Source organism: Pseudonaja textilis, chromosome Z (assembly GCF_049901715.1).
Source record: "Pseudonaja textilis isolate UNSWEBS1 chromosome Z, rPseTex1.2, whole genome shotgun sequence".
NCBI classification, from domain to species: Eukaryota; Metazoa; Chordata; class Lepidosauria; order Squamata; family Elapidae; genus Pseudonaja; species Pseudonaja textilis.
Window position 1 is genome coordinate 36227415 of NC_142008.1, and position 15156 is coordinate 36242570.

Genomic DNA, 15156 nt, shown 5'->3' on the forward strand with positions numbered 1-15156 from the left:
TATCCTCCAGCTGGAGTATAGAAAATGGAAAACATAAATGCAAATAATTATTCTTTCTGAAGGAGAAATACAACCCAAACACAAATATGATGAGTATCTGAGGGCTTGTTTGTTTTTTGTTCCTTTTAATGAACAAGTACTGAATTGTATGCACAACTGGCAGGAGAGCACTACAGGTGTTTGTAAAGGCAGAGCTGAGGTTTTATCCAAGCATGGGACTTCCTTAACATGCAGAATTAGATTTAATCTTGTATAACAATACAATGGTAACATGTTATATTTTTTCCTTCTCCATAAAATCTATTGCATGTTCTATCTGATGTATCTGTATTTTCTGGCATTTGCAATTAAATGTCAATCTATAGTTACCAATAAAGCAGTGGTTCCTTCTAAAATCTTGTTGTCTCATAATGAGATGAGCTCTTCTTGGACAGGATGATTGAAGAACACTGGGAATAATCACCAAGACTATCTACTTCCAGCAGGAAATACAGGAATGAATGCCATCCTAGTTGCGGAGCTAAAGCACATTACTTCTATCAGTCAACAGTGATATATGAAGATATTTAGTGATGAAAAATGCATAATTTCATACTGAGTGAAAGAAGCCAGTGGTAAATAATTACTATATTTTACCAAGGAAACACATGGATAGAGATAATTTTGTTGCCAGGGTGAGATTTTAGCTTCAAAAACAACCCTCACAACTTTTTTCTAGGGTGCTGGCTTTGGGTTGATTAAATAGACTGTGGCATAGAAACTCCTGAATAAATATCTTGAATCCTTACAACATAACAGGAAGAAGATTACCATTCACCATTTGAATCTATATGGTACATGCATACAATGCATAACAGTGTTTTGCATTTGCTATTCATCATCATTATCAATATTTAAAAAGAACCTTCATACTACATAGGGATATGAAATCACTCTGGATTAGTTCAAGTTATTAGACTAACAGAAATAATCCCATTTGAGTGGTATTTGGATGGCCACACTCCAGGATTCAAAGCTTAGGTTTTCATCATTTTAGCTCAGTTTAACATTTGAACTTTTGAATGGAAAGCAGTGAGCAGATCAAGGAAACAGTTGGTCCACTAAAGAGAGAAGATGGCAAGGAAGTAACAAGCAACAAACAGAAAGCAGAACTGCTTAACCCATTTTTGCATCGGTCGTCACGCAAAAAAGAAACTATAGCTCAACCCACCAAAAATATAACTGTAAAAGTCAGGGGTGTGTGTGGATGACCTACAAAGTCCCTTCCAACTCTGTTTATCTGTTATCTGTTAAGATAAGAGAGGCAGGAAGAGAATGGCAAAAGAAAGATATATTATTGCTCTGAACTACAGAATTATTTTCTTCTTTCTGGATCAATCACAGTCGTTTGGGGAAAATGTTACAAAGAATAAGTTTGAAACTTATTAATAATTGTATCTGCCCTTTGCATGCCTGTATTTGTCTTCTATCAGCCATAGCATATATAAAGTGCCCCCTATACCCCATGTTCATATTCAATTAGTGATGGATGCTCTCAGCTCCAGTCAGCTGGCAATAATTCATGAAGGACAAGTACACCTACAGAATTGAAGTGAACCGAACTATTTGCAGCTCTGCCACTTTCAGCTGCTCTGGCATTTTTTGTCTATCCAAAACTGGAAGGCATTGTCATACTGCTAAAACCAACTTCCCTTCCAGAAATCATCTAAACAAGAAAATAAAAGAAAATAAAAATCAAGGGAATCTCTCTCATCCTGAAAAGATAGTTTCAGGATGAAACTGAATAAATTGTATTTGATGCTTGAAACATTGTCAAAGAAATATAAAGGAGTTTCAAAGGAGTATGCTGGAAATGCAACTATAAACAGGGTTTTTTCTATCATCTATCATGTACTTGTGACAAAGCAAAGAAATATTGGGATCAGATTTTTATCTTAATTCAGAAAATTATTAAAATAAATATAAAACTGAAACCAAAAGTTTTCCTTTTAGGTTTGATAAACAAAGAGTTTGAGAGGAAATTTGGAACTTTGCTACTATATATGTTGACAGTGATAAGAATCACATAGCATAGAACTCAGAATCTTGCATATAATATTTATTTATTTGTATCTTGCCCTTATTATTTTTACAAACAACTCAAGGTAGTCAACATATCTAACATACCTTTCTCCTATTTTCCCCACAACAACAATCCTGTAAGATGAGTGTGACTGGCTCAAGGTCATCCAGTTGGCTTTCATGGCTAAGGTATGACTAGAACTCATGGTTTCCTGCTTTCTAGCTTGGTGCCTTAACCATTAGATCAAACCTGCCTTTGTATTCCAGAAATTTTTGTTGAGTAAATCTATACCATTTCTGCTGAGAGAAAAATCAGAAACAGAGAAAAAGAGCTACAGAATCAAAAAAGTAGGAAAGATGTGAAAGAAATAAAACTTATAATAAGGTGATGAGGAAAAGACAAGAAGTAGGGGGAAAGGATAGCTGGAAACTTCAAACAGCATCAGGCAAGCTAACCTCCTGCTCCCCTCTCCACACCTTGTAAGCCAGCATGATGCAATATAACATTTTATAGAACTTTTTATAACACTCCTGAATAGAGCACCAAAATGGATCTACTTATTTGTCTATCTAACAAACTTCTTTTTTTTAAAGAAGCCTCTATAGTGCCTCTAGCGTTCGTCAATTTTTTTCTCCATCCCCAAAGATCTAAAGCTTTTTTTCACTTTCCCGTTGTTATCTATGGCTTAAAATATCAACCAGTTTCAGAACATGAGATAAACAGGATACTAGTCCATGGATCTAAGGCCAAGCGGTAGCAGATCTGAACTAATGGAGTACCAATAATATTTTTCTATATATAGCCTATAATTACTAAGACCAAATTTTATTCAAGCAGCCATTTCCTTCAAAGTATTGTTCTGTGTCTCTTTTATCACAGATGCCCTTTAACTTATCCTTTTATGTCCAATATTATGTCCATAATTTCCTTTTATTTTTATTTCTTACTACAGCAGGGTCAAATTTGTCACTGTACTAACAAAGTGCTGATTAGGGCAACAGTTTAATTGAGGTTCCTGGATTTTTGAGAATAAGGAGTATATTTATTAATCAAATGGGATTGTTTGATGAATTCAGATATTTTATATTAGCAATTATTGATACAACTGCATTTTCCAGAATGTACATTAAAACATTATACTTTATTCAATGTCCTTTGTGTATTCTCCCAAATATATTGTTATTGTATAAAAATGGATAATGTCTTTTATGTTCCACACCACAAGTTACATACTAAAGAAACTGTTAAAAAGAACTATTGTTTCTTTACAAAAATTCTTGGGATATAAATGAAGTGAAATAGTTATTTTTGCTCACTTGGCAGACACCTAAGAATAATTTGAATGGTGAAGAGTTCTTCCATTTGCTATATTACATTCAAATCCACTTCAGACTGAATTAAACAGGTGGCATTCCACCTGTACATAATGATTAATTTTGCTGATATAATAATTTATGTGAAAATGTTTATCGAACCCTGATCATTTCACATCTGCTACTAAAGTTGTATCTACTCTTCGATAATGCATTTTTATCAAGTATAAAATAATTATATTGATAATTATTACCAAGAGAAACATTTAAAAATAAAATGCATCTTATGGGAAGGTAACAGATATATTCCAATAAGTCACATTTTCTCAGTCTGTTGATGCAGAGGTAGTTTATTTAAGAAACTGTAAGTATTAATAGCATTGTGAATAGACATTCAAACATGGACCTTACAGAGATACCACAGTGTGGTTTTCCATAATCAGATATTCTTCACAGGTGTCAAATGAGAATTACAGAACCTGTAGCCACCTCAATCCAAAGAAGACCAAGCTAGGAAGTAGTCATGCAGCAGTGATTTATTCTGATTCCAGATTTACTGAAGAAACTAATTTTAATTTATTTATTTTGTAAATTTATAGATAGCCTTCTGACAAATGTGACTGACTGTTTCAACAAACTTAAAAAGACAAAACAATAAAAAAATAATTAAAAACTCCAATCTGGGGGAAAGTGCACTCAATTTTCCTAGAAATATAGCCACCTTGCAGGTCCATATCCATTTTGCTGGATCCCAGGGCAGATGGCAAAGCCATCTTAATCCTAGGAATTTGAATCAAGAATACTTTCTATCGTGTGGATTTGCAAAATGTCATCTTCCCAAATCTGTTATCATTTAGACAATAAAGTTATCTAAAGAACTGGAATAAAATACTATTAACATGTACGTTACATCCAGTCCTGTCCCCTTTATTTAGTCCAGTTGAAACAATGAAAGTCTTAAATAATCGTTTGGGTTCAGAAATGAACTAGACAGAGATTATAAACTGGCGCTTCACATCTTCCCCCAATGAGTTCACTCCCTTGCCATTATATTTGGGACAATTCAGCTTGATGGACTAATATGGAACAATACTGTATAAAGCAATTGCTTTAGAAATGCTGTTGCCACCAGGAAAGTCTTTATGAAAATATTAGACAGTTTCATGGTTACAAGCAATTAAGTAGCTTTATTATGTTCTAGTAGCAACTAATCTACATTTTCCAAATAACATAAAAATCAGGCACTATATCAGTGTCAAGATAAGATCAGGATTACACTACAAAACACAGTGCAACATTTAGCAGATTTTTACTCCTATTTCTAAGTGCCCAAGACAAAAGCAGATTCATCCCAACATTCAACTGTCTAAATTGTGGATCCTCTGTTTGAACTTGTTGACTTACATTAAAAAAAATGAGGCTAAGTTTGACAACCCCTTTGAATTTAAAGCAATGTCAACTACATCTCCCACTTAACCATAGCACATCGACTGGCCTTTCAATGAGAATAGAGTTGTCAGTTATCCAACAAGTGAACTAATTCATAGCTTATCTCCAAACACGTCAAGATACTGAGACTTGCTTTTAAAGCTGTATGTTGCTCATAACTTGGATGCCTGAAGCATTACTTTCTCCAGCATTGAGCTACTTGAACATTTTAGAATTAATCTCAGTTGCCCCTCTCATTGGAAGAGGAAAGTTACTCCCTACTTACAAATAGCTGTTTCCAAGGAGATTTATCTACTTCTTCTAGAAAAGTTTATACATTGACATATTTGGAGCTTTTAAGTATTCTGTAATATTTTAGTTTGCTTTTCATTTTACTATTGTTCATATCTGTTATTTTTAATTTGAAACCAAATAAAGACTGATAATATATTGAAGAGGTACCAATAAATCTCATATAATAAAGTAATTTTATTTATAAAATAGACAATTAATAGAGAGTTAAATTCCTTGAAATATTCCCTGCACAAGTTCTATCAGTCACAAATAGTGAGCAGCATTATACATAGGGTTCTAGATCTAAAGCCAATAGATCTAGGGATTCATCACGTACCACGCTCAATATTCTAAAATTATTCTCTGTTATAAGATAAGGTATAAAGGAAAAAGTCTCTCTCTCTCTCCCCCAATCTGTGGACAGATAAATGACAGATGACATTAGATAGACAGACAGACAGTCAGATGCTAGGCAGACAGACAAATGTACATTAATTATATTTCTTCATACAAATCTATTATGACAAAAAGTACAGATGCACATCTTCTGGGGATTTTGTTACTTTCAGTTAGATAGCGATTTACATTTTTTAAGCCTTCCTGAATAAAAATAATAGCTTACAAGTTAAATTACAGACAGCCCTGGGAATCTACTTTGAAAAAAGTAGAGTGTTTTTGAATTGAAGTCCATAAGGAATCCTCCTGCGGAGCCCTAAGTAATTTTCTTAATTTTTGAACTGCACATTAAGCACATCGTCAGCTGTTGTAAATTCGTAACCAACAACAAACCATTATGTATCTTTCATCTAATTACACAGGCTTATTATACACCTGTACCAATGTAGCAAGTTTGTATAATAGTTGTGGTTTTCCTCATGAAAACAGCTTCAGTAATGTACTGAAGGTACATTTAAGATACAGTCAATCCAACTTAAGGAACAATTTTGACTTCATGCAATACAGTAAATTATACAATATGTTCTATATTAGCCTACATATGCAATTTGCTGCATTAATCTCTTTTTTGTAAGCATTTATCAGCCTCATAGGCAACTAGAAGTAAACAATTTATATTTGGTGGATCATTAGTGTCAGATTGTATATTTGCTTTTTTTAAAAAAAATTAAGGACATAGAATGCCCCATCTAAAAAAGAAACAACATTGCTATGTTTTCATAGAGAATTGTTTATGGCAACTCACAGCAAGAAAAGCAGATGCATCCAATACACCTATTTGAAAGTGCATATTTATTTTAGATTTCCATTTTAGCTATATTCTAAGACTTACCATGAACAAATCACCATGAACAACAGGTTGTTCTTCATTTCTTTTCATCCTCATAAATTGTATGCCTATTGGCTATGCAAAGGTTATTGCACTAACACATGAGTTATACCAGCCTACTTGTGCCAATTTTTCTGGGAAAAGGGGAATTAATTCTGGGTAGCTGTGATTGGTTAGTGAACTTTTTATATCCCGTGAGGGGTTATATCAACTGCTCCAAAAGGATATGGGCAGAACTAATCAAAAACCAACATCAGAGTTTCCAAGACTGAGTTGGGGAGTTTCCATGGACTGATACCACAGAAATACAGTGTCAAAATAGTTAGAATTCAGCAGCATAAATTTAGCTCAATTTTCAGGGTTCAGGGTGGGGTTATTTTATGGGAAATTTATGTATATTTATGTAGATTTGAAAACTTATGCTGGTCTATGACCATAATCAAGATTTGATGTTGATTTTATTTTATTTTGATTTGATTCCAATTCTATTTCAATTTAATTTGATTTTAATTTCCCTTCTCCCAAAAAAGAATCAAAATTACCAACTAAATTGCTTTCTGAGTTTGGAATGGTTTTCAGCAGGAAAACAAGGAGCTCCCACTCATATCAAAAGGCAAAAATCTAAGAGTAAAAAATGTCATCAGCTATCATCACCCTTTTTAAAGGCTTCTCAAATCATTGTGTTTCTTCTTGAAGCTGTTAAGAACCCTAATCTTTCAAATGTTGGCTAATCCACCTGATACCCCAACACGGTAGATCATTTAAGAAGTAAAAGAAGAGAAAAATATATTCCCTGCTCTTTTCTCCTTGAAATACTCTGTAACTTTAGTTAAAATGGTGGTTAACTAAATATTCTACTTCAGATCAAGGATGGCTGCAGATATTTCCAAGTCCGTCCATACTTGGCCTATTTCCTGTCCAACACTACTTACCCTTTCCCCCATTGTGCACCAGTAATTTATACAGAAATAATGTCAGTGGTCAAACAAATTAAAAGGGAATAACTTCAGCTGATGACTTAATTACTATAAAAATTATCTATGGTGATTTAGATTGCTAAATTCCAGTAGCAGCTTGTGTGTGTGTGTGTGTGAATGTAAATTACCATGCATAATTTTTATAATAATTAAGTCATCAGCTGATATTATTTCTTTTTAATTTATTTGACCATTGATATTATTTCTGTATACTGCTGCAGAGTGGGGAAAGGATAAGTAGCGACTGGATAGGAAATAGGTCAGGTACTTATAGGCTTTTCATTTAAGAGAGAAATTACTGGATTGGGTTTAGGAAAAACACATAGCAGTTTGCTTGTAATGAAGGATGGTCCCATACAGACATACTCTGATATTTATTCCAATATCTAAGGGGCTACCACAAAGAAGAGGGAGTCAACTTATTCTCCAAAGCACCCAAGGTAGAAGAAGAAGCAATAGATGGAGGCTAATCACTAAAACTAAAAACTATTTGTTTGGGGTTTTTTTTTCCTGAACTGCCTATTGAATCAGAATATTTGTAATTCACCCAGGCAATCTAAATTCATTTTATCTCTAGTATTTCTTGTGTGGTAGAAATTACATAGCTACTTTGAACGTTTTTAAATACTGTTAGATTGTTTGTAAATTCCAAAAGAAAAAAATAATTTCAAGAATATAAAATATGTTATTTGTACTTGTTATATGATTTGAATAATATTTACATATTATAAATTATTTTGTTGTTATGCATTGATATGTTTTATAAGTTTAGTCTCATAGTTTAGTTCAATAGATTTTTACTTTTGATTATTTTTCTTAGTTAAATGGAGTTTAAAGGATAATAGATTCAGCCATTAAGTTTATTTTATGGACTTTGTTTTATTTATATTTGCCTGTTTTGTTGTATAGTAAATGCTGATCATTAACTAAATAAAATTTCCAGCCTTTTTTTTCAATTTTACAGACTTAATATGGAAGAATTCTTTTCTTTTAGATTTTTTTTATCCTTTTGGATTTCTTTTCATATACAATTCAAGGTGACTCCTTCCTCCTTCTACTATTCCTACAATAACAATCCTATGAGGTCAGTTGGTCTGAGAGGGAGAATGACTGGCCCAAAGTCACCAGGTTGGTTTATCATGCCTAAAGTGGAGCTAGAACTCATAGTCTCCTAGTTTCTAAGCCACCACCTTAACCACTATATCAAACTAGCTTTATTTGATTTTAGATTTTAACAATGGCTAGTTTTTATATTTAAAAAATGGTCATGTTTTGTTTAGGTAACTTTGAACAAAATGAGTGGAAATTTATGTCTCCTTTCTTCCCCATATTAAAATTCAGCTTATTCTATTTTATAATTACCATTGTTATTTAAATATTAAAATCCAGCTAGTATTAAACATGCAATAAACTTTTCTTATTTTTAGCAAGGTTAAAATTAATTTGAACCCATTATATCAAATAAGCCTTTCATATCCTCTCTCTTCCTGTGGGAAAAGTTGAGGTTACACCATGAAAGACAACACATGTTATGATGAACATAATCCTATTATCATAATGGAAATAATACTATTACAAAGGAATAAACAACAAATGGTGCATGAAGTCCTCTGAAACTTAAAATTCACTTGGGACTCTCTAAGGGGATAGCACTAGTCTCAAACCTGAATTTGATAGTTTCTTGGGAAGTAAAATGCATATGGAAGTAAGCAATGTGTTCTAGAAAATTATATCCAAATTAATACTATTATAGAATACACTTAGTTTCACAGAGAAGCAGGTGGCTGAAAATTTGAAACTGAATAACCTTGTTCTTAGAAATACTTTAAAATAGGATGCATTTTTGAACAGTTAAATTATTGTAAAATATTAGTTATCTGTTTATTGGTATAGAAGACAGCCACTACATTCTAAACCCATGGAAATTCCCAAACTGCCATTTCTCTATTATGTACTCTATAATTTATCATGGAAAATGTCCAAAAAGGAACTTGTTTAAAACTCAACTGACCCACAATCACACAATATATTTTTCTCATTCAGTACTGTAGCTGTTTTGTGAATTATTGTATCTTCTTCAACCATTTTTCTTTTAATGAAATATCCCACTTAGCCTTGTTAGTAACAATTATGCCCTGAGAGACAATGGAATATTGTTTTGAGAGACAAATCCTCATAAGTCAACCCCATACTAAGATGTAACAGGGCTGTAAAAATAAGGAGAATGCCTAGACGGCAACAAAGGTTTAGAAAACTCTAAATCTTCCCTATTTTTGAAACCTAAGTTTCATAGTCCTAATATCTAAGCATCTAATACTTATCTGACTAAGTGAAGAATGAGATAAATTAATGGGGAATAATACTATCAATGGCTATTTGTTAAGGTGCTTATTTCATCAGTATTGGAGATGGAGGACTTTAAAGAACACAAATGAAAAAGTCTGTTAGTCTTTTTTTCTTTCAAATACTGTTATGGGAAAAGAATATTGAACTAGATAGGACTTTGTGTGGATCTAATATAGCCCTTATCTTCCTTCTTACATATATTTAGAGCTGCAAGGATTTATTATAAACCAAGAAATAACTAACAAATTCCTGTTTTGTAAGGGAAACTGCTTGTTTGCCTATATAATATTTTACAAATTAGTAAAAACTATTTACATATTTCAGTTCATTGGTTGGGGGTTGTTAAAATTAGACTGCTAATGGTAAAGATGAAACAGAGCAATTATTTTCAGGACTCATATATTCGTTTCTCTCTTACACTCACAAAAAACAACACATCAAATGGGGGTTAAAGTGACTGACTATAATGTCTTTTCAATGTTATCCAGATATGTCTCAGAAATAGATCCCACTGAGTCTCATCTGGCTTACTTCCAGGTCTTCAAGACGTAAGTCTACAATTGCAATTCTTTAAAAAAAAAGGTATCTTACAAAATTGAAGAAAACAATGTATTTTTAATGGTTTTGTTCCAGTTGTGTTTATAAAGTTAGTTAGCCTGTGAACAGATTTTTTTTTAACTCTGCTACTTTTCAAGCTACAGAATTACAGCTCAATAGTAGTAATACCATATTCTAAAGGAGGCATGCTTAAGATGTGGCAATTGTAGGAAACTTATTACCAACTATGTTATACCCTTAACATTCTCTTTACAATTGTGATGGCATGCAGACAACTTATATATACCTGCCCTATGTGCCGCGATCAGCGTACTTGAATACTTCACGACAGCCGACAATTAATTAACGCAATTAATGTTGCTAGTTTTTAGGCAAGATCTGTTTAATTTGTACATATTTTAATCTTGCATTTTATATTTTGTGTAGTTTAATATGCCTTGTTTTAATTGTTATGGTTCTGACATGAATAAGCAAGCAAACAACTCTTAATATTTTTCCACCATCAATAGAAATAATTCCACTGAAGTAGTCCCTATTTTAAAAGCCACTATATATTGCAGGCACTATCTCTCAGTCAAAATAATCAAATTCTGCACAGAATTATTTAGAATGTATCAAATATGTATAGAAATATATTACTGAAATCAGTCTATGATTTCTCTGTTAATAAATGACATTTTTAACATGAAGCAAAGATCAAATAAAACAGACATTATTCTTTATGACTACACTTGTTTCCAATATATGGAGGTATACTGTAACACCTTTACGTACAAACAGAATGACTTTGACAGCATAGTTTGTTTGGAGTCACCATCTTTTAAAATGTTTTTGCAAGATATATTGAATCACCTACAAGCAAAAGTTAACAGTCTGAATTTTTCCCCTTGTTCTCGTTGGTAACATTTTGCATACAATATAATTAATATTGTCCATTTGCTTTTCAGCAAAATGCCTGCTGAATTATATTTTACAATTTTTTTAAAAAATCCTATATTTTCAATGTTACTAAATCACAATAACCACACACACAATTGAAACACAACTACATAAACTTTTACCTTCTGAGATGTGATGTGTCTATTTTTTCCTGCTGTGTAAGGTTGTCCTTGATGTTAGCAATATATTACAACCTGTTGTTATGCGTATCTGTGTACTTGTACTCTCAATTTCCTATAGGATTTTCAAGATCAGGGAATTGCAGGGTTGTCTTTAATAATTCTGTTGCAACAACTGACATATGATTGCAACAGTGTGCCTTAGGCTTCATACATATGAAATGGGAAAACAGAAATTATACTTGTCCATTATTATACTTTAAACTACAAACACATACACAAGCCTTATTGTTGCTTATAAAGGACAAGTGTCAAATTGTCAGTTTTAATATCTTCCCCTTCATATTCCTTTTGTGAAACAAGTTTTGGGTTGTTACCTACTAATTAGTTAAACAGAGGCTTTAAAAATAACCTATATTTGAATATTTAAATAGTTAACAGTGTTGCAATACCCACGTTTTTCTAAATGATCATTAGCCATTGTTATGAATATATTGATCTCTGAGACAGACTTAATTTTTCTGAATTGCTCAGCCGTATAGATATCTAAGTATTTATAGAAAGTCAGTAGCACCTTTAACCAATTTCACATAGCTGTTATGAAGCTACATATTCCCTTAGTCTGGGTTGGATGAAGGATATCCATATTTAAAGCTATGTTTTCCCTCAAACAAAAACGCAGGCACAACTATGGCATATTTCATATTCTCTATGAATAACCAAATAAAATTGGAGTCAGATACAGCTGTTTCCTTGAATTATTTTTAAGGCCCAAATAAGTAGGTTTTTTTTAATAGATATTCCATTATTATTATTATTATTATCATTCATTGCACAATCAGCCAGATGTTCATGCTGGATTTTGCACTGAATTCGTCCATATTATTATATTAGTTTTTCTGCTATTGTAAGTGAGATGCTTTTGATACAACCTTAAATCTAGACAGCTGCCTTAGTAGCTTATGATAAGGACTTAAAATATTGTATTGATTGTGTTGCTTTGTCTAACCTCTTTCTCTCCTTAGTACTCTCCAAGTACTAAGTCTTTGAGTCATGGTATTGTTTCTGATTAGCAAGAAACAGTTTTTCTGATTATAAACACTTTGGATTTGCAGCTCTGTAACCTCTAGTCACCCAGAAAGGGTATTTATTGCTTCATATAGCCTTCACTATAATAGTAGCTTCTAATTAATGCCACCTAAATCTACAGTAATGCCAAGAGAGAGATTTAGGAATATGCTTGCTGCATGATATTATTCACAAGTGGAAAGGCTCTTGAAAACTTTCCAACTTTATGTCACAGAAATTTGACAGAATACTTATGAGAGGATCAATTTAAAAAAAAACAGATTCATAATGTGCTACTGTAATCCATATGAAAATCTCCCTCAATGCAAAGTTTTTATTTTTTTAAAAATAAATATTTTAAGGAGAAAAAGAATTATTTGCAGTAGAGGCAAATAATTTATTTTTAAAAGCTTGATTCTACTTTAATTGCATAAGAAAGAATTTAGTAACATTTAGTAATTTTCAAATAGATCAGTAATATCAGTACTGTTTCTTTTTTTTTTTAATTTCATATTTTTTTAATTTCATATACCATTTAGAGTTTTTAAGAAGAAAAAAATATGCCGTGATACCAAATCAAACAAACTGTATGATTATAAAATCACCATCTAAAATATATTGGCTTAATACTCACTAATGCTGTGAGCTAAGTAGCCATTTAACTCAATTAAAATAATTAAATAAAATAATTTAGCATATGATTTGAAAATCATTGTAAACACATTGATATGAATGTTGCATAAAACAATAGTACTTTTATAATAACTAAGATTTTTTTGCAAATCTTAAGAGATTATGATGTAGAGATTATCTACATCAATATTACCATTTATTCTTTTAGGATATCTTATCTTTTATCTTTTAGTTTGGTATCTGCTTTTTTGTCAAACTATAAATTATTTATTATACAATTGTATCCATATTGAAGATAACTGGTTTTGTTCTTTTTATGTTGTTTTTGTTCTTTTCTTGTATGTTACTTTTTAAACTTTTCCCTCTTTTTGTTGTAATTTGGTATTTTTGCCCTTTTATCTTTGAGAATTAAAAATTGTATTTAAAAAAAACAATAAGAGTCAACCTTTTTGCTAGAAGATGGTATGGAAGGAAGGTCCAACTACAGGTAGTCCTTGACTTATAATAGTTCATTCAGTTATAATGGTACTGAAAAAGTAATTTATGACCATTTTTCACACCTATGACCATTGCAGCATCTCCATGATCACCAGATCAAAATTTGGCTTGGCAATGGGTTTATATTTATGACGGTTGCAGTGTCCTGGGGCCATGTGATCAACTTTTGTGACCTTCTGACAAGCAAAGTCAATGTGGAATCCAGATTCACATAACAACCGTGTTTCTAACTTAACAAATGCAATTATTCACTGAACAATTGTAGCAAGAAAAGTCGTAAAATGGAGAAAAATTAAAATGTTTCACTTAGTAACATAAATTTTGGGCTCAATTATGGTCATAACTTGAGGACTACCTTGGTTTTTATAAAAGATTTTCCTCCACCAAGTTCACTAATTGTCATCAGTTCAGACTGGATCTGTTATTCCCATTTCTGAAAAATGAAGTAAAGCCAATTGGTCAGGTCCAGTATGTTGTGAACTTAGATCAGTAACTAATGAAGCTACTAAAGCAAGAACTGGGCTAGAAACTGTTGCTATCTCAGTAGAGATCAGGTACATTTCAAACCTATCAAGAATGTAGCCGAGGATCCATTGCCTAGGAAAAAAAATACTAGAATTAAAAGTCTGAAGCATAGTTCATATTCAAATGTTGATTTCTGTGGCTAAATGGCAAATCTTCTGTGAATATGGCTTCATTTTTGTCTTCAATAAATAGGCTAATTTGCTGACTCATGTCTGGGAGTCTTCTGTCAATTCAATTCCTGAATAAAGGGTTCAGTGTCTAGAGATCTGAGAGTTACAGCTTGGCAGAAATTAAATTCAAAGCCCAAATTAATAGAATAGATTTAATTAATTAATTAACTATATTTATTGACATGGATGGATGGTAAACCAGAGATAATGAAGGGCAAGTACTCACACCTAGAAATGGCAGATATTTATTTTTAATATCCCTTATCCTAGGAGAGTAAATGCTCAATTGATCTTGTGGGAAGGGGTCTCTTCTGGAATATCATCCTGTTTAAAAGTAGGATTTTAGCTAGGTTCTCGGTCTACAACTGACTCTTGGCACTGAATTTTGTTTTCAGATACGATCTTCCTGTTTGATTATGTCTTTTTCATAGTCTGATTCATGGAATGAGTGGAAGTTTGGTTGCTCATCTGATCTTCCACGCTTAATACTAGGTAGATAAGGTAAAAGTTGTGGTACAGTATGTGAAACCCAAGAGGAATGTTGTTTGAATAGATAATACTTGGCTACATGGCAAAATAGCTGTCCTGGTGTGCCTTTTTTTGTTACACTAAATAAATAAAGTACTCACAAGTAAAACAAATTCTATGCTAATGTTTAACACTATGTATAAAGTATCAGTGTTTAAACTTAGTACAGGGTTTTTCTTTATACTTGGCTTGCCAAAATGTACAAAATACAACCAAGTATCATTCCTTTATAATGATAAAGTTTAAGCCATAGAAAGTCTTAGGAATCTCAATAGTTAATTTGATTCAATTTTCTTAATAAAATTCAGAACTATATATTATTTTTACAATCTGTGTCACACAGTTTGACACCATGTAATTTTTGAGGTATTTTATAATTTGCAAGGCAAACAACAACAATGCCTCCTGTCTTC

At 32.2% G+C, this 15156-nt stretch overlaps 1 long non-coding RNA gene across 1 annotated transcript in view; it reads right to left on the reverse strand.

The window, feature by feature from the left end:
- The window catches only part of LOC148123973 (uncharacterized), a 168958-nt gene extending 157544 nt beyond the window's left edge, over positions 1–11414 (reverse strand). The window contains exon 1 of the long non-coding RNA XR_015740318.1: positions 11325–11414. This is a non-coding gene — a long non-coding RNA (uncharacterized LOC148123973). The remainder of the gene's footprint in view (positions 1–11324) is intronic.
- Positions 11415–15156: the final 3742 nt, after the last annotated feature.